We start from the raw sequence: 21,875 nt of genomic DNA, 5'->3' as shown, positions 1-21,875 counted from the left end.
ATTAACAGATTTTCCTCTAGCAGAGGATGTTAAAGCTGAGGATGATTTCCCCGATGAGCGGATCTGCAATATTCAACAATCCCCAATTTGGAATTTATTCTTTGACGGTTCCAAGAATATGGCAGGCATAGGAATCAGAATTCTGCTAATCACACCAGAGAAAGAGATGATTCCCTTTTCTCTCAAACTGAATTTTCAGTGCACTCACAATATGGCCGAGTATGAAGCTTTGATACAAGGTCTGAAAATTCTACAGGACTTCAATGTCAAAAGAGTACATGCTTATGGCGACTCCTTGCTCGTCGTTAATCAAGTCCTAGCCGAATGGCAAGTGAAAGATCAAAAATTACTTCCTTACCAAAAGATTGTCTCAGCTCTTGCCAACAAATTCGAAGAATTCCAACTTTTTCATATCAAGAGAGATTTCAATCAAGTTGCAGACAGTTTAGCTAATCTGGGATCCATCATGTCTTTCAGGAGTGGAGAATCTTGTCGCTCATTTGAAATTGGCAGACTTGATCAACCCGCTTTCGTCCCAGTAGAGCAGATAAACCAGGCTGAGCAGAAGAAGAAGCCTTGGTATCATGATATCAAGAATTTCATTAAAACTGGCGAATTTCCTCCAGAATTATCAAAGAGAGAGCAGCGAGCAATTCAACGCATGTCTGCTCAATATTTTATTCTTGCCGACGTCCTTTATCGTCGTGGATTCAGTTTTGAGTATTCCAGATGTTTGGACGAAGAAGAAGCCAAAGAAGTTGTGCAAGAAGCACATGAAGGCATTTGCGGTGGTCATGTTGGCTATCAGACTCTCGTCAAACAAATCATCCGAGCAGGATATTATTGGAGAACTATGCAACAAGATTGCTATCGTTTTGTGAAGAAGTGCGTTCAATGTCAGATGCATGCGCCTCCCATTCATGCGCCAGCGACATACTTGCAATCTGTCGTCTCGCCATGACCATTTTCCATGTGGGCTTTCGATGTTGTAGGCCCCATCACTCCTTCAGCCTCCAATGGTCATAAATATTTTCTTGCCGCAACAGAATATTTTACTAAATGGGTAGAAGCAGTCACTCTACGCACAATAGAAGGTCGACACGTGGTTTCTTTCATCCATAAGAATATCCTTTGCGTTTCGGTATACCGCATGATATTGTGTCGGATAATGGCAGTCATTTCAAGAATGAGAGAATGAGGACATTCTGCTCAAAATTCAGAATTCATCATCATTTTTCCGCTCCTTATTATCCTCAAGGGAATGGTCAGGCAGAAGCCACCAACAAGATTCTGATTCGAATCCTGGAGCGAACTTTAGAAACGGGCCGTGACTGGCATGAAAAGATTCATGATGCATTATGGGCATACAGAACCACCATTCGAACTCCAACGAATGCTACTCCGTCAGAACTTGTCTACGGAACTGAAGTAGTACTACCTCTACATGTTCAGAAACCTGCTCTGAAATTTGCATCACTTCTAGAATTACCTCTTGATCAGTATCAGCAACAACGACTGATACATCTTGATTTGCTCGATGAAAGAAGGCTCAGAGCAGCAGAGCATGCTCAATCCTATCGCCAGAGGATAGCCCGACAATATGCAAAATCTGTCATTGAGAGAAAATTTCGGGTCAATGATCTAGTGCTCAGATCAACAGCCTATCTCAGGCACCGCCCGGGTGGCAAATGGTCGCCAAATTGGGAAGGTCCTTATGTTGTCAAAGAGGCACTACCTCGCAATTCATATCGGCTCATCAATGCTGATGGAATAGAATTACCAGATCCCATCAATGCTCGACATTTGAAAAAATTCTATACTTGAACAATTTCCTATTCTTTGTAATTCTTCCAATTTTTCTTCAATAATGATCAAAATTCTTTTTCCCAGTTACACTGGGGCATTTTAAAATTTTGTTTTTATCTACAAATATCCTGTATGCAGGTAGGATAAACAAATCTCTCATTTCACGCACTTGTGCATTCATGTGCATCAATTTGCATTCATTTGCATACAATCGCATTAATAATGATCTGGTCAGTATTGAGATTTCAACTATCAATCCCATCACAATTCCTAACGATTCAAGATTGAAAGACAATTACCAGAACTGAACCAAAATCCAGTATCCAAACTGGTACATTTTAAACCGGTATGCATACCGGTATCCTTTCAAAATCGAGCACTCGTGTTAGTGTTCCACTGAATGGTCATGTCAGTCGACCTCTTGAGCTCAGTCTTCGTGCTGATCACTCATCCAAAATTCCAAATTTCTAATTTTCAATTTCCAAATTTCAATTTCCAAATTCCAAAATTCCAAATTTCTAATTTCCAATTTCCAATTATCAATTTCCAAATTTCCAATTTCCAATTATCAATTTCCAAATTTCCAATTTCCAATTTCTAATTATCAATTCCCAAATTTCCAATTTCCAATTATCAATTTCCAAATTTCCAATTTCCAATTTCCAATGTCAAATATCAAATTTCAAAATTCCAATTTCCAAAATTTGACCCTTTTGGTCATCCAATACCAATTTCAATCATTTTCTCTTGTGAGCGACCCTTTTTATAGGGAGAGTTCGAGGGAGCTCGCTCTTTTTGCATGCTATCCAATTCGTTCACTTAGCCCCTTTTTAGGGAGAGTTTGAAGGGACTCGTGTCTTTGTGAACCGTTTGCAAAACAAAATTCCAAATTTCACACAAGGAACCCTTTTTATAGGGAGAGACTCGACGGAGACTTGCTTTCCTTGTGGCCCCATAATTTCAGACTAGGCCATTTCATCATGAAGGACTCTCTTTTCAGGGAGAGTGTGATGAACTCGTTCCTTCATGACCAATTTACCAACCTCACCAATTCCGCCCCCCTTTCCATAAGAGAAGCCTAATGTTAGGAAGTTTTGACGAAAGCTTAATTTCTCTTCGAAAGTTCGTTTTGCAAACACCTCTTCAGGGAAGAGAGGAGTAATTCCCAATTCTAATTTCTGAATCTTCTCCTTTGGGGAAAGGAGAAGAGAATTTTTGTCATGGATGTGTTGCGTTGTGCTTCAAATGCTCGCTTTCACAAAAGGATTTCAAGAAAATTTTGCCAATTTGTCATTAAATATTTGTTGATTTCAAAAATCTTTATTGTACAAAATTATTACTTCAGAATACCTCCACTATTACTTCCGAAAGGGCAATGATTTCTCGAAAAAGGATTCAAAATTCAAAATCTTTCTATTGGCCAACCAAAAGGATGAAGAATAAATCCTCGATATGGCCAGCAAAGAAAATTCAATGTTGTTGCAAAGCCAGAAGTGATTGATATTGATCGCAGTCAATGGCATATTTTTAAAGACCATTCTTGAAAAATAAGCAGTCGAAATATCCTGGGTGATACAGAAAAATCCACTCAATTTCCATATCTCCTAAATTACCTAAGCTGCAATTAAATATCTGCAAAAGGGATCTCTCAATTGTCGTCAAGATGAAGGCGAATTAAGCGAGTCGACCCCCGGGGCCAAAGAAGATTTGGATCATCTCTAAGATAATGGAGTTTGTGACGGATCCTTCCAGGGAAAGTTCAGATCACCGTCGAGATGAAGGCGAGTGTGATGAGCCTACCGACAAACCCTAAAAGGTATTTAATTTCTGCTATCATCAAGAGATTTCCTACTAAAGAGCCAATAACTATTAAGATAATCCCTGAGAGAAAAGAAGGATCGGAACATCTCTGAGATGAAGGAGTTTGTGACGTACCCTTCCAAAAAAAAAGAGAGAGACAAGTCAGGACATCTCCAAAATGAAGGATGATGTAATTCCCGAAAAATCCAAGAGAGCTCCAATCTGCTAAAAAAAAAAAAGAGTGCAGAAAGATCATCATGAGAAAAGAATCCCAGGATATCAGACTACCGAATCTACCAAGAATCTTCTTTAATTTTGTGAAATTCTATTATCAATATTCTTTCACCAATAGCTCTCGCAATATCAAGAATAATTTCTTTTTCGTCCATATCAAGGGAATTGATAGCTTCCTTGAAAGAAAGTCAATCGTAAGCAATTTGAATTCGAATTTTGATTCTATGAAGTTAAGCCCAGTCGGAGTTAATACTTCAGGAAGAAAAGAGGGAATACTTTCAAAACAATGTGCATCATTTTCAATTATTTTGAATCAACAACAATTTTCAACATTTTGATAATATTTTCTAGTTATCCTGGCATGAAGCGAGAGCTTGAGGTTCATCTTTGGCGCATCCTGACACCATCCCGTTTAGGACTTGATAACGGGAGTTTTCAAGATTCCTTCCCTTCTTTGGTATAATTTGAGCGCATGCGTTGAATTCGATAGAAAGTCTGAGTTGAAACTCGAAACTTTGAACGATATATAAAAGGAAAAACCCTAGTCGCAACCCGGATCTTTAAAATAATGATAAAGTGGAAAACCCGAGTTTGATAACTCGAAAATTCAAATAAATGATCAGTTCCAACACGAGCGTTGAATCCGATAGGAATTCCAAGTCGGCACTCGGAACATGAACTGATATATAAAAGGAAAAACCCGAGTCGGAACCTAGATCTTTAAAATAATGATAAAATGGAAAACCCGAGTTTAAAAACTTGAATCTTCAAAGGAACGATCAATTCCAACACGCGCGTTGAATCCGATAGGAAGTCCCAGTTGGAACTCAGAACTTCAAACGATATATAAAAGGAAAACCCGAGTTGGAACCCGGATCTTTAAAATAATGATAAAATGGAAAACCCGAGTTTGAAAACTCGAATCTTCAAAGGAATGATCAGTTCCAACACGAGCGTTGAATCCGATAGGAAGTCCAAGTCAGAATTGGAAACTTCAAACGATATATAAAAGAAAAAACCTGAGTCAGAACCCAGATTTTTAAAATAATGATAAAATGCAAAACCCGAGTTTAAAAACTTGAATCTTCAAAGGAACGATCGGTTCCAACACAAGCGTTGAATTCGATAGGAAGTTTGAGTCGGAACTCGAAACTTCAAACGATATATAAAAGGAAAAACCCGAGTCGGAACTCGGATCTTTAAAATAATGATAAAATGGAAAACCCAAGTTTAAAAACTCGAATCTTCAAAGGAACGGTCGGTACCAACACGAGCGTTGAATCCGATAGAAATTTCGAGTCGGGACTCGGAACTTCAAACGATATATAAAGAGAAAAACCCGAGTCGGAACCCAGATCTCTAAAATAATCATAAAATGGAAAACCCGAGTTTAAAAACTCGAATCTTGAAAGAAAAGATCGGTTCCAACATGAGCGTTGAATCCGATATGAAGTCCGAGTCGGAACTCAGAACTTCAAACGATATATAAATGGAAAAACCTCAGTCGAAACCCGAATCTTTAAAATAATGATAAAATGGAAAACCCGAGTTTAAAAACTCGAATCTTCAAAGGAACGATCAGTTCCAACACGAGCGTTGAATTCGATAGGAAGTTCGAGTCGAAACTCGGAACCTCAAACGATATATAAAAGGAAAAAGCCGAGTCGGAACCCAGATTTTTAAAATAATGATAAAATGGAAAACCCGAGTTTAAAAACTCGAATCTTGAAAGGAACCATCGGTTCCAACACGAGCGTTGAATCCAATAGGAAGTCCGAGTCGGAACTCGGAACTTCAAACGATATATAGAAGGAAAAACTCGAGTCGGAACCTGGATTTTAAAATAATGATAAAATAGAAAACCCGAGTTTAAAAACTCGAATCTTCAAAGGAACGATCAGTTCGAGCACGAGCGTTGAATCCGATAGAAAGTCCGAGTCGAAACTGGAAACTTCAAACGATATATAAAAGAAAAAACCTGAGTCAGAACCCGGATCTTTAAAATAATGATAAAATGGAAAAATCGAGTTTAAAAACTCGAATCTTCACAGGAAGAATCGATTCCAACGCGATAGTTGAATTCGATAGCAAGTCCGAGTCGAAACTCGGAACTTCAAACGATATATAAAAGGAAAAACCTGAGTCGGAACCCGAATCTTTAAAATAATGGTTCCAACACGAGCATTGAATCCGATAGAAATTTCGAGTCGTAACTCGGAACTTCAAATGATATATAAAGAGAAAAACCCGAGTCGGAACCCAGATCTCTAAAATAATCATAAAATGGAAAACCTGAGTTTAAAAACTCGAATCTTGAAAGAAAAGATCGGTTCCAACATGAGCGTTGAATCCGATATGAAGTCCGAGTCGGAACTCAGAACTTCAAACGATATATAAATGAAAAAACCTCAGTCGAAACTCGAATCTTTAAAATAATGATAAAATGGAAAACCTGAGTATAAAAACTCGAATCTTCAAAGGAACGATCAGTTCCAACACGAGCGTTGAATCCGATAGGAAGTCCGAGTCGAAACTCGGAACCTCAAACGATATATAAAAGGAAAAAGCTGAGTCGGAACCCGGATTTTTAAAATAATGATAAAATGGAAAACCCGAGTTTAAAAACTCGAATCTTGAAAGGAACCATCGGTTCCAACACGAGCGTTGAATCCAATAAGAAGTCTGAGTCGGAACTCGGAACTTCAAACGATATATAGAAGGAAAAACTCGAGTCGGAACCTGGATTTTAAAATAATGATAAAATAGAAAACCCGAGTTTAAAAACTCGAATCTTCAAAGGAACGATCAGTTCGAGCACGAGCGTTGAATCCGATAGGAAGTCCGAGTTGGAACTAAGAACTTCAAACGATATATAAATAAAAAAAAAAACCCGAGTCAGAACCTGGATCTTTAAAATAATGATAAAATGAAAAACCCGAGTTGAAAAACTCGAATCTTAAAAGGAACGATCGGTTCCAACACGAGCGTTGAATCTGATAGGAAGTCTCAGTCGAAACTCAAAACTTCAAACGATATATAAAAAGGAAAAACCCGAGTCAAAATATGGATCTTTAAAATAATGGTAAAATAGAAAACCCGAGTTTAAAAACTCGAATCTTCAAAGGAACGATCGATTACAACACGAGCGTTGAATTCGATAGGAAGTCTGAGTCGAAACTCGAAACTTCAAATGATATATAAAAGGAAAAACCCGAGTCGGAACCTGGATCTTTAAAATAATGATAAAATGGAAAACCCGAATTTAAAAACTAGAATCTTCAAAGGAACGATCGGTTCCAACACATGCGTTGAATCCGATAGGAAGTCCCAGTCGGAACACGGAACTTCAAACGATATATAAAAGGAAACCCCGAGTTGGAACTTGAATCTTTAAAATAATGATTAAATGAAAAACCCGGCTCGGAACCCAGATTTAAAATAATGATAAAATGGAAAACCCGAGTTTGAAAACTCGAATATTTAAAAGAACGATCGGTTCCAACATGAGCGCTGAATCCGATAGGAAATCTGAGTCGGAACTCGGAACTTCAAACGATATATAAAAGGAAAAACCCAAGTCGGAACCCGAATCTTTAAAATAATGATAAAAACCCGAGTTTAAAAACACAAATCTTCAAAGGAACGATCGGTATCAACACGAGCGTTGAATCCGATAGGAAGTCTCAGTCGGAACTCGGAACTTCAAACGATATATAAAAAAAAACCTGAGTTGGAACCTGGATCTTTAAAATAATGATAAAATGGAAAACGCGATTTTGAAAACTCGAAACTTCAAAGGAATGATCAGTTCCAACACGATCGTTGAATATGATAGGAAGTCTGAGTCTGAACTGAAAACTTCAAACAATATATAAAATAAAAAACCTGAGTCGGAACCCAGATTTTTAAAATAATGATAAAATGGAAAACCTGAGTTTAAAAACTCGAACCTTCAAAGGAACGATCGGTTCCAACATGAGCTTTGAATCCGATAGGAAGTCTGAGTCGGAACTCGAAACTTCAAACGATATATAAAAGGAAGAACCTGAGTCGGAACCTGGATCTTTAAAATAATGATAAAATGGAAAACCCGAGTTAAAAACTCGAATCTTCAAAAAAACGATCAGTTCCAACACGAGCGTTGAATCCGATAGAAAGTCCGAGTCGGAACTCGAAACCTCAAACGATATATAAAAGAAAAAACCCGAGTTGAAACCCGGATATCTGAAATAATGATAAAATGGAAAACCCGGGTTTGAAAACTCGAATGTTCAAAGGAAAGATCGGTTCCAACATGAGTGTGGAATCCAATAGGAAGTCCGAGTCGGAACTTAGACCTTCAAACGATATATAAAAGGAAAAACCTGAGTCGGAACCCGGATCCTTAAAATAATGATAAAATGGAATACCCGAGTTTGAAAACTGAAATCTAAGATGGAACGATCGGTTCCAACACGCGCATAGAATCCGGTACGAAGTTTGAGTCGGAACTCGAAACTTTAAACGATATATAAAAGGAAAACCCGAGTTGGAACCCGGATCTTTAAAATAATGATAAAATGGAAAACCCGAGTTTGAAAACTCGAATCTTCAAAGGAACGATCAGTTCCAACACGAGCGTTGAATCCGATAGGAAGTTCGAGTCAGAATTGGAAACTTCAAACGATATATAAAAGAAAAAACCTGAGTCAGAACCCGGATTTTTAAAATAATGATAAAATGGAAAACCCGAGTTTAAAAACTCTAATCTTCAAAGGAACGATCGGTTTCAACACAAGCGTTGAATTCGATAGGAAACTGAGTCGGAACTCAAAACTTCAAATGATCTATAAAAGGAAAAACCCGAGTCGGAACTCAGATCTTTAAAATAATGATAAAATGGAAAACCCAAGTTTAAAAACTCGAATCTTCAAAGGCACGATCGGTTCCAACACGAGCGTTGAATCCGATAGAAATTTCGAGTCGGAACTCAAAACTTCAAACGATATATAAAAGGAAAAACCTCAGTCGAAACCCGAATCTTTAAAATAATGATAAAATGGAAAACCCGAGTTTAAAAACTTGAATCTTCAAAGGAACGATCGGTTCCAACACGAGCGTTGAATCCGATAGGAAGTCCGAGTTGAAACTCGAAACCTCAAACGATATATAAAAGGAAAAAGTCGAGTCGAAACCCGGATCTTCAAAATTATGATAAAATAGAAAACCCGAGTTTGAAAACTTGAATCTTGAAAGGAACCATCGGTTCCAACACGAGCGTTGAATCCAATAGCAAGTCCGAGTCGGAACTCGGAACTTCAAACGATATATAGAAGGAAAAAATCGAGTCGGAACCTGGATTTTAAAATAATGATAAAATGGAAAACCCGAGTTTAAAAACTCAAATCTTCAAAAGAACGATCAGTTCCAGCACGAGCGTTGAATCTGATAGGAAGTCTGAGTTGGAACTCAGAACTTCAAACGATATATAAATAGAAAAAACCCGAGTCAGAACCCGGATCTTTAAAATAATGATAAAATGAAAAACACAAGTTTAAAAACTTGAATCTTCAAAGGAACGATTGGTTCCAACACGAGCGTTGAATCTGATAGGAAGTCCCAGTCGGAACACAAAACTTCAAACGACATATAAAAAGGAAAAACCCGAGTCAAAATCTGGATCTTTAAAATAATGGTAAAATACAAAAACCCGAGTTTAAAAACTCAAATCTTCAAAGGAACGATCGATTACAACACGAGGGTTGAATTCGATAGGAAGTCTGAGTCGAAACTCGAAACTTCAAATGATATATAAAAGGAAAAACCCGAGTCAGAACCTGGATCTTTAAAATAATGATAAAATGCAAAACCCGAATTTAAAAACTTGAATCTTCAAAGGAACGATCGGTTCCAACACGTGCGTTGAATCCGATAGGAAGTCCCAATCGGAACACGGAACTTCAAACGATATATAAAAGGAAACCCCGAGTTGGAACCTGAATCTTTAAAATAATGATTAAATGAAAAACCTGAGTCGGAACCCAGATCTTTAAAATAATGATAAAATGGAAAACCCGAGTTTGAAAACTAGAATATTTAAAAGAACGATTGGTTCCAACATGAGGGTTGAATCTGATAGGAAATCTGAGTCGGAACTCGGAACTTCAAACGATATTTAAAAGGAAAAACCCAAGTCGGAACCCGGATCTTTAAAATAATGATAAAAACCCGAGTTTAAAAACACGAATCTTCAAAGGAACGATCGGTTCCAACACAAGCGTTGAATTCGATAGGAAGTCTTAGTCGGAACTCGGAACTTCAAACGATATGTAAAAAAAAACCCGAGTTGGAAATTGGATCTTTAAAATAATGATAAAATGGAAAACCCGAGTTTGAAAACTCGAAACTTCAAATGAATGATCAATTCCAACACGATCGTTGAATCCGATAGGAAGTTTGAGTCGGAACTGAAAACTTCAAACAATATATAAAATAAGAAACCTGAGTCGGAACCCGGATCTTTAAAATAATCATAAAATGGAAAACCTGAGTTTAAAAACTCGAATCTTCAAAGGAATGATCGGTTCCAACATGAGCGTTGAATCCGATAGGAAGTCTGAGTCGGAACTCGAAACTTCAAACGATATATAAAAGGAAAAACCCGAGTCGGAACCCGGATCTTTAAAATAATGATAAAATGGAAAACCGAGTTTAAAAACTCGAATCTTCAAAGGAAAGATCGGTTCCAACACGAGCGTTGAATCTGATAGAAAGTCCGAGTCGGAACTCGAAACCTCAAACGATATATAAAAAAAAAAACCCGAGTCGGAACCCAGATCTTTAAAATAATGATAAAATGAAAAACCCGGGTTTGAAAACTCGAATCTTCAAAGGAAAGATCGGTTCCAACATGAGTGTTGAATCTGATAGGAAGTCCGAGTCGGAACTCAGACCTTCAAACGATATATAAAAGGAAAAACTTGAGTCGGAACCCGGATCTTTAAAATAATGATAAAATGGAAAACCCGAGTTTGAAAACTGAAATCTTCGAAGGAACGATCGGTTCCAACACGCGCATTGAATCCGGTAGGAAGTCTGAGTGGGAACTCGAAACTTCAAATGATATATAAAAGGAAAACCACGAGTCCGAACCCGGATCTTTAACATAATGATCAAATAGAAAACCCGAGTTTAAAAACTCGAATGTTCAAAGGAACTATCGGTTCCAACATGAGCGCTGAATCCGATAGGAAGTCTTAGTCGGAACTCGGAACTTCAAACGATATATAAAAGGAAAACAACGAGTCGGACCCCGGATCTTTAAAATAATGATAAAATGGAAAACCCGAGTTTGAAAACTTGAATCTTCAAAGGAACGATCGGTTCCAACATGAGCGTTAAATCCGATAGAAAATCTGACGCAGAACTCGAAACTTCAAACGATATATAAAAGCAAAAACCCGAGTCGGAACCCGGATCTTTAAAATAATGATAAAAACCCGAGTTTGAAAACTCGAATCTTAAAAGGAACGATCGGTTCCAACACGAGCATTGAATCCGATAGAAAGTCCTAGTCGAAACTCAGAACTTCAAACGATATATAAAAGGAAAAATCCTAGTCGCAACCCGGATCTTTAAAATAATGATAAAATGGAATACCCGATTTTGAAAACTCGAAAATTCAAATAAATGATCAGTTCCAACATGAGCGTTGAATGAGATAGAAATTTTGAGTCGGAACTTGGAACTTCAAATGATATATAAAAGGAAAAACCCGAGTGGGAACCTGGATCTTTAAAATAATGATAAAATAGAAAACCCGAGTTTAAAAACTTGAATCTTCAAAGGAACAATCGGTTCCAACACGAGCGTTGAATCCGATAAGAAGTCCCAGTCGGAACTCGGAACTTCAAACGATATATAAAAGGAAAACCCGAGTTGGAACCCGGATCTTTAAAATAAATATAAAATGGAAAACCCGAGTTTGAAACCTCGAATCTTCAAAGGAACGATCAGTTCCCACACGAGCGTTGAATCCGATAGGAAGTCCGAGTCGAAACTGCAAACTTCAAACGATATATAAAAGAAAAAACCTGAGTTAGAAGCCGGATCTTCAAAATAATGATGAAATAGAAAACCCGAGTTTAAAAACTCGAATCTTCAAAGGAACGATCGGTTCCAACACGAGCGTTGAATCCGATAGAAAGTCTGAGATGAAACTCGGAACTTCAAACGATATATAAAATGAAAAACCCCAGTCGCAATCCGGATCTTTAAAATAATGATAAAATGGAAAACCCGAGTTTGAAAACTCAAAAATTCAAATAACTGATCAGTTCCAACACGAGCGTTGAATCCGATAGGAATTCCAAGTCGGCACTCGAAACTTCAACTAATATATAAAAGGAAAAACCCGAGTCGGAACCTGGATCTTTAAAATAATGATAAAATGGAAAACCCGATACTAAAAACTTGAATCTTCAAAGGAACGATCAGTTCCAACACAAGCGTTGAATCTGATACGAAGTCCCAGTCGGAACTCGGAACTTCAAATGATATATAAAAGGAAAACCCGAGTTGGAACCCGGATCTTTAAAATAATGATAAAATGGAAAACCCGAGTTTGAAAACTTGAATCTTCAAAAAACCAATCATTTCCAGCACGAGCGTTGAATCCGATAAGAAGTCCGAGTTGAAACTCAGAACTTCAAACGATATATAAAAAGAAAAAACCTGAGTCGGGACCCAGATCTTTAAAATAATGATAAAATGGAAAACCTGAGTTTAAAAACTCGAATCTTGAAAGGAACCATCGGTTCCAACACGAGCGTTGAATCCAATAGGAAGTCCGAGTCGGAACTCGGAACTTCAAACGATATATAGAAGGAAAAACTCGAGTCGGAACCTGGATTTTAAAATAATGACAAAATGGAAAACCCGAGTTTCAAAACTCGAATCTTGAAAGGAACGATCAGTTCGAGCACGAACGTTGAATCCGATAGGAAGTCAGAGTTGGAACTCAGAACTTCAAACGATATATAAATAAAAAAAAACCCGAGTCAGAACCCGGATCTTTAAAATATGATAAAATGAAAAACCCGAGTTGAAAAACTCGAATCTTCAAAGGAACGATCGGTTCCAACACGAGCGTTGAATCTGATAGAAAGTCTCAGTCGGAACTCAAAACTTCAAACGATATATAAAAAGGAAAAACCCGAGTCAAAATATGGATCTTTAAAATAATGGTAAAATAGAAAACCCGAGTTTAAAAACTCGAATCTTCAAAGGAACGATCGATTACAACACGAGCGTTGAATTCGATAGGAAGTCTGAGTCGAAACTCGAAACTTCAAATGATATATAAAAGGAAAAACCCGAGTCGGAAGCTGGATCTTTAAAATAATGATAAAATGGAAAACCCGAATTTAAAAACTAGAATCTTCAAAGGAACGATCGGTTCCAACACGTGCGTTGAATCCGATAGGTAGTCTCAGTCGGAACACGGAACTTCAAACGATATATAAAAGGAAACCCCGAGTTGGAACCTGAATCTTTAAAATAATGATTAAATGAAAAACCCGGCTTGGAACCCAGATTTAAAATAATGATAAAATAGAAAACTCGAGTTTGAAAACTCAAATATTTAAAAGAACGATCGGTTCCAACATGAGCGTTGAATCCGATAGAAAATCTGAGTCGGAACTCGGAACTTCAAACGATATATAAAAGGAAAAACCCAAGTCGGAACCTGAATCTTTAAAATAATGATAAAAACCCGAGTTTAAAAACACAAATCTTCAAAGAAACGATCGGTTCCAACACGAGCATTGAATCCGATAGGAAGTCTCAGTCGGAACTCGGAACTTCAAACGATATATAAAAAAAAACCCGAGTTGGAGCCTGGATCTTTAAAATAATGATAAAATGGAAAACCCGAGTTTGAAAACTCGAAACTTCAAAGGAATGGTCACTTCCAACACGATCGTTGAATCTGATAGGAAGTCTGAGTCGGAACTGAAAACTTCAAACAATATATAAAATAAAAAACCTGAGTCGGAACCCGGATTTTTAAAATAATGATAAAATGGACAACCTGAGTTTAAAAACTCGAATCTTCAAAGGAACGATCGTTTCCAACATGAGCGTTGAATTCGATAAGAAGTCTGAGTCGGAACTCGAAACTTCAAACGATATATAAAAGGAAAAACCTAAGTCGGAACCCGGATCTTTAAAATAATGATAAAATGGAAAACCCGAGTTAAAAACTCGAATCTTCAAAAAAATGATCGGTTCCAACACGAGCGTTGAATCCGATAGAAAGTCTGAGTCGGAACTCGAAACCTCAAACGATATATAAAAGAAAAAACCCGAGTCGAAACCCGGATATCTAAAATAATGATAAAATGGAAAACCCGGGTTTGAAAACTCGAATGTTCAAAGGAAAGATCGGTTCCAACATGAGTGTGGAATCCGATAGGAAGTCCGAGTCGGAACTTAGACCTTCAAACGATATATAAAAGGAAAAACCTGAGTCGGAACCCGGATCTTTAAAATAATGATAAAATGGAAAACCCGAGTTTGAAAACTGAAATCTAAGAAAGAACGATCGGTTCCAACACGCGCATAGAATCCGGTAGGAAGTTTGAGTCGGAACTCCAAACTTCAAACGATATATAAAAGGAAAACCCGAGTTGGAACCCGAATCTTTAAAATAATGATAAAATGGAAAACCCGAGTTTGAAAACTCGAATCTTCAAACGAACGATCAGTTCCAACACGAGCGTTGAATACGATAGGAAGTACGAGTCAGAATTGGAAACTTCAAACGATATATAAAAGAAAAAACCTGAGTCAGAACCCGGATCTTTAAAATAATGATAAAATGGAAAACCCGAGTTTAAAAACTCGAATCTTCAAAGGAACGATCGGTTTCAATACGAGTGTTGAATGCGATAGGGAGTTCGAGTCGGAACTCGGAACTTCAAATGATATATAAAAGGAAAAACCCGAGTCGGAACCTGGATTTTTAAAATAATGATAAAATGGAAAACCTGAGTTTAAAAACTCGAATCTTGAAAGGAACCATCGGTTCCAACACGAGCGTGGAATCCAATAGGAAGTCCGAGTCGGAACTCGGAACTTCATACGATATATAGAAGGAAAAACTCGAGTCGGAACCTGGATTTTAAAATAATGACAAAATGGAAAACCCGAGTTTAAAAACTCGAATCTTGAAAGGAACGATCAGTTCGAGCACGAGCGTTGAATCCGATAGGAAGTCAGAGTTGGAACTCAGAACTTCAAACGATATATAAATAAAAAAAAACCTGAGTCAGAACCCGGATCTTTAAAATAATGATAAAATGAAAAACCCGAGTTGAAAAACTCGAATCTTCAAAGGAACGATCGGTTTCAACACAAGCGTTGAATCTGATAGAAAGTCGAAGTCGGAACTCAAAACTTCAAACGATATATAAAAAGGAAAAACCCGAGTCAAAATATGGATCTTTAAAATAATGGTAAAATAGAAAACCCGAGTTTAAAAACTCGAATCTTCAAAGGAACGATCGATTACAACACGAGCGTTGAATTCGATAGGAAGTCTGAGTCGAAACTCGAAACTTCAAATGATATATAAAAGGAAAAACCCGAGTCGGAAGCTGGATCTTTAAAATAATGATAAAATGGAAAACCCGAATTTAAAAACTAGAATCTTCAAAGGAACGATTGGTTCCAACACGTGCGTTGAATCCGATAGGTAGTCTCAGTCGAAACACGGAACTTCAAACGATATATAAAAGGAAACCCCGAGTTGGAACCTGAATCTTTAAAATAATGATTAAATGAAAAACCCGGCTTGGAACCCAGATTTAAAATAATGATAAAATAGAAAACTCGAGTTTGAAAACTCGAATATTTAAAAGAACGATCGGTTCCAACATGAGCGTTGAATCCGATAGAAAATCTGAGTCGGAACTCGGAACTTCAAACGATATATAAAAGGAAAAACCCAAGTCGGAACCTGAATCTTTAAAATAATGATAAAAACCCGAGTTTAAAAACACAAATCTTCAAAGGAACGATCGGTTCCAACACGAGCGTTGAATCCGATAGGAAGTCTCAGTCGGAACTCGGAACTTCAAACGATATATAAAAAAAAACCCGAGTTGGAACCTGGATCTTTAAAATAATGATAAAATGGAAAACCCGAGTTTGAAAACTCGAAACTTCAAAGGAATGGTCAGTTCCAACACGATCGTTGAATCTGATAGGAAGTCTGAGTCGGAACTGAAAACTTCAAACAATATATAAAATAAAAAACCTGAGTCGGAACCCGGATTTTTAAAATAATGATAAAATGGACAACCTGAGTTTAAAAACTCGAATCTTCAAAGGAACGATCGTTTCCAACATGAGCGTTGAATTCGATAGGAAGTCTGAGTCGGAACTCGAAACTTCAAACGATATATAAAAGGAAAAACCTAAGTCGGAACCCGGATCTTTAAAATAATGATAAAATGGAAAACCCGAGTTAAAAACTTGAATCTTCAAAAAAACGATCGGTTCCAACACGAGCGTTGAATCCGATAGAAAGTCTGAGTCGGAACTCGAAACCTCAAACGATATATAAAAGAAAAAACCTGAGTCGAAACCCGGATATCTAAAATAATGATAAAATGGAAAACCCGAGTTTGAAAACTCGAATGTTCAAAGGAAAGATCGGTTCCAACATGAGTGTGGAATCCGATAGGAAGTCCGAGTCGGAACTTAGACCTTCAAACGATATATAAAAGGAAAAACCTGAGTCGGAACCCGGATCTTTAAAATAATGATAAAATGGAAAACCCGAGTTTGAAAACTGAAATCTAAGAAAGAACGATCGGTTCCAACACGCGCATAGAATCCGGTAGGAAGTTTGAGTCGGAACTCGAAACTTCAAACGATATATAAAAGGAAAACCCGAGTTGGAACCCGAATCTTTAAAATAATGATAAAATGGAAAACCCGAGTTTGAAAACTCGAATCTTCAAACGAACGATCAGCTCCAACACGAGCGTTGAATACGATAGGAAGTACGAGTCAGAATTGGAAACTTCAAACGATATATAAAAGAAAAAACCTGAGTCAGAACCCGGATCTTTAAAATAATGATAAAATGGAAAACCCGAGTTTAAAAACTCGAATCTTCAAAGGAACGATCGGTTTCAATACGAGTGTTGAATGCGATAGGGAGTTCGAGTCGGAACTCGGAACTTCAAATGATATATAAAAGGAAAAACCCGAGTCGGAACCTGGATTTTTAAAATAATGATAAAATAGAAAACCCGAGTTTGAAAACTTGAATATTCAAAGAAATGATCGGTTCCAACACGAGCGTTGAATCCGATAGGAAGTCCGAGTCGGAACTCAGAACTTCAAACGATATATGAAAGGAAAAACCCGAGTCGGAACCCGAATATTTAAAATAATGATAAAATGGAAAACCCGAGTTTGAAAACTCGAATCTTCAATGGAAAGATCAGTTCCAACATGAGCGTTGAATCCGATAGGAAGTCCGAGTCGGAACTCAGAACTTCAAACGATATATAAAAGGAAAAACCTGAGTCGGAACCCGGATCTTTAAAATAATGATAAAATGAAAAACCCGAGTTTAAAAACTCGAATCTTTAAAAAAACGATCGGTTCCAACATTAGCGTTGAATCCGATAGGAATTCCGAGTCGGAACTCAGAACTTCAAATGATATATAAAAGGAAAAACCCGAGTCGGAACCCAGACCTTTAAAAATAATGATAAAATTGAAAACCCGAGTTCAAAAACTCGAATCTTTAAAGGAACGATCGGTTCCAACACGAGCCTTCAATCTGATACGAAGTCTGAGTCGGAACTCGGAACATTAAACAATATATAAAAGGAAAACCCGAGTCAGAACCCGGATCTTTAAAATAATCATAAAATGGAAAACCCGAGTTTGAAAACTTAAATCTTCAAATGAACGATCGGTTCCAACACGAGCGTTGAATCTGATAGGAAGTCTCAGTCGGAACTCGGAACTTCAAACATTATATAAAAGGAAAAATCTGAGTCGAAACCCGGATCTTTAAAATAATGATAACAACCCGAGTTTGAAAACTCGAATCTTCAAAGGAGCGATCGGTTCCAACACGAACCTTGAATCCGATAGGAATTTTCAAGTCGGAACACGGAACTTCAAAGGATATATAAAAGGAAAACCCGAGTTGGAACCCGGATCTTTAAAATAATGATAAAATGGAAAACCCGAGTTTGAAAACTTGAATCTTCAAAAAACCAATCATTTCCAGCACGAGCGTTGAATCCGATAAGAAGTCCGAGTTGAACTCAGAACTTCAAACGATATATAAAAAGAAAAAACCTGAGTCGGAACCCAGATCTTTAAAATAATGATAAAATGGAAAACCTGAGTTTAAAAACTCGAATCTTGAAAGGAACCATCGGTTCCAACACGAGCGTGGAATCCAATAGGAAGTCCGAGTCGGAACTCGGAACTTCATACGATATATAGAAGGAAAAACTCGAGTCGGAACCTGGATTTTAAAATAATGATAAAATGGAAAACCCGAGTTTAAAAACTCGAATCTTGAAAGGAACGATCAGTTCGAGCATGAGCGTTGAATCCGATAGGAAGTCAGAGTTGGAACTCAGAACTTCAAACGATATATAAATAAAAAAAACCTGAGTCAGAACCCGGATCTTTAAAATAATGATAAAATGAAAAACCCGAGTTGAAAAACTCGAATCTTCAAAGGAACGATCGGTTCCAACACAAGCGTTGAATCTGATAGAAAGTCCCAGTCGGAACTCAAAACTTCAAACGATATATAAAAAGGAAAAACCCGAGTCAAAATATGGATCTTTAAAATAATGGTAAAATAGAAAACCCGAGTTTAAAAACTTGAATCTTCAAAGGAACGATCGATTACAACACTTGCGTTGAATTCGATAGGAAGTCTGAGTCGAAACTCGAAACTTCAAATGATATATAAAAGGAAAAACCCGAGTCGGAAGCTGGATCTTTAAAATAATGATAAAATGGAAAACCCGAATTTAAAAACTAGAATCTTCAAAGGAACGATCGGTTCCAACACGTGCGTTGAATCTGATAGGAAGTCCCAGTCGGAACACGGAACTTCAAACGATATATAAAAGGAAACCCCGAGTTGGAACCTGAATCTTTAAAATAATGATTAAATGAAAAACCCGGCTTGGAACCCAGATTTAAAATAATGATAAAATGGAAAACTCGAGTTTGAAAACTCGAATATTTAAAAGAACGATCGGTTCCAACATGAGCGTTGAATCCGATAGGAAATCTGAGTCGGAACTCGGAACTTCAAACGATATATAAAAAGAAAAACCCAAGTCGAAACCTGAATTTTTAAAATAATGATAAAAACCCGAGTTTAAAAACACAAATCTTCAAAGGAACGATCGGTTCCAACACGAGCGTTGAATCCGATAGGAAGTCTCAGTCGGAACTCGGAACTTCATACGATATATAAAAAAAAAACCGTGTTGAAACTTGGATCTTTAAAATAATGATAAAATGGAAAACCCGAGTTTGAAAACTCGAAACTTCAAAGGAATGGTCAGTTCCAACACGATCGTTGAATCTGATAGGAAGTCTGAGTCGGAACTGAAAACTTCAAACAATATATAAAATAAAAAACCGGAGTCGGAACCCGGATTTTTAAAATAAAGATAAAATGGAAAACCTGAGTTTAAAAACTCGAATCTTCAAAGGAACGATCGTTTTCAACATGAGCGTTGAATCCGATAGGAAGTCCGAGTCGGAACTCAAAACTTCAAACGATATATAAAAGGAAAAACCTGAGTCGGAACCCGGATCTTTAAAATAATGATAAAATGGAAAATCCGAGTTAAAAACTCGAATCTTCAAAAAAATGATCGGTTCCAACACGAGCGTTGAATCCGATAGAAAGTCTGAGTCGGAACTCGAAACCTCAAACGATATATAAAAGAAAAAACCTGAGTCAAAACCCGGATATCTAAAATAATGATAAAATGGAAAACCGGGGTTTGAAAACTCGAATGTTCAAAGGAAAGATCGGTTCCAACATGAGTGTGGAATCCGATAGGAAGTCTGAGTCGGAACTTAGACCTTCAAACGATATATAAAAGGAAAAACCTGAGTCGGAACCCGGATTTTTAAAATAATGATAAAATGGAAAACCCGAGTTTGAAAACTGAAATCTAAGAAGGAACGATCGGTTCCAACACGCGCATAGAATCCGGTAGGAAGTTTGAGTCGGAACTCGAAACTTCAAACGATATATAAAAGGAAAACCCGAGTTGGAACCCGAATCTTTAAAATAATGATAAAATGGAAAACCCGAGTTTGAAAACTCGAATCTTCAAACGAACGATCAGTTCCAACACGAGCGTTGAATCCGATAGGAAGTCCGAGTCAGAATTGGAAACTTCAAACGATATATAAAAGAAAAAACCTGAGTCAGAACCCGGATCTTTAAAATAATGATAAAATGGAAAACCCGAGTTTAAAAACTCGAATCTTCAAAGGAACGATCGGTTTCAATACGAGTGTTGAATCCGATAGGGAGTTCGAGTCGGAACTCGGAACTTCAAATGATATATAAAAGGAAAAACCCGAGTCGGAACCTGGATTTTTAAAATAATGATAAAATAGAAAACCCGAGTTTGAAAACTTGAATATTGAAAGAAATGATCGGTTCCAACACGAGCGTTGAATCCGATAGGAAGTCTGAGTCGGAACTCAGAACTTCAAACGATATATGAAAGGAAAAACCCGAGTCGGAACCCAAATATTTAAAATAATGATAAAATGGAAAACCCGAGTTTGAAAACTCGAATCTTCAATGGAAAGATCAGTTCCAACATGAGCGTTGAATCCGATACGAAGTTCGAGTCGGAACTCAGAACTTTAAACGATATATAAAAGGAAAAACCTGAGTCGGAACCCGGATCTTTAAAATAATGATAAAATGAAAAACCCGAGTTTAAAAACTCGAATCTTCAAAAAAACGATTGGTTCCAACATTAGCGTTGAATCCGATAGGAATTCCGAGTCGGAACTCGGAACTTCAAATGATATATAAAAGGAAAAACCCGAGTCGGAACCCAGACCTTCAAAAATAATGATAAAATGGAAAACCCGAGTTCAAAAACTCGAATCTTTAAAGGAACGATCGGTTCCAACACGAGCCTTCAATCTGATACGAAGTCTGAGTAGGAACTCGGAACATTAAACAATATATAAAAGGAAAACCCGAGTCAGAACTCGGATCTTTAAAATAATCATAAAATGGAAAACCCGAGTTTCAAAACTTGAATCTTCAAATGAACGATCGGTTCCAACACGAGCGTTGAATCTGATAGGAAGTCTCAGTCGGAACTCGGAACTTCAAACGTTATATAAAAGGAAAAATCCGAGTCGGAACCCGGATCTTTAAAATAATGATAACAACCCGAGTTTGAAAACTCGAATCTTCAAAGGAGCAATCGGTTCCAACACGAACCTTGAATCTGATAGGAATTTCAAGTCGGAACTCGGAACTTCAAACGATATATAAAAGGAAAAAACTGAGTCAGAACGCGGACCTTTAAAATAATGATAAAATGAAAAACCCGAGTTTGAAAACTCGAAAATTCAAATGAACGATCATTTCCGACACGAGCGTTGAATCCGATAGGAATTTCGAGTCGAAACTTGGAACTTCAAATGATATATAAATGAAAAAACCTGAGTCGGAACCTGGATCTTTAAAATAGTGATAAAATGGAAAACCCGAGTATAAAAACTCGAATCTTCAAATTAACGATTGGTTCCAACACGATCGTTGAATCTGATTAGAAGTTCGAGTCGGAACTCGGAACTTCAAATGATATATAAAAGGAAAACCCGAGTTGGAACCTGGATCTATAAAATAATGATAAAATGGAAAACCCTAGTTTGAAAACTCGAATCTTCAAAGGAACGATCAGTTCCAGCACGAGCGCTGAATCCGATAGGAAGTT

The sequence above is a fragment of the Nuphar pumila genome, chromosome 15 (genome assembly GCF_984573655.1).
Source record: "Nuphar pumila chromosome 15, dmNupPumi1.hap1.1, whole genome shotgun sequence".
Taxonomy (NCBI): domain Eukaryota; kingdom Viridiplantae; phylum Streptophyta; class Magnoliopsida; order Nymphaeales; family Nymphaeaceae; genus Nuphar; species Nuphar pumila.
The sequence above is the reverse complement of the archived record's forward strand: the minus strand, read 5'-3'. Positions refer to the sequence as shown.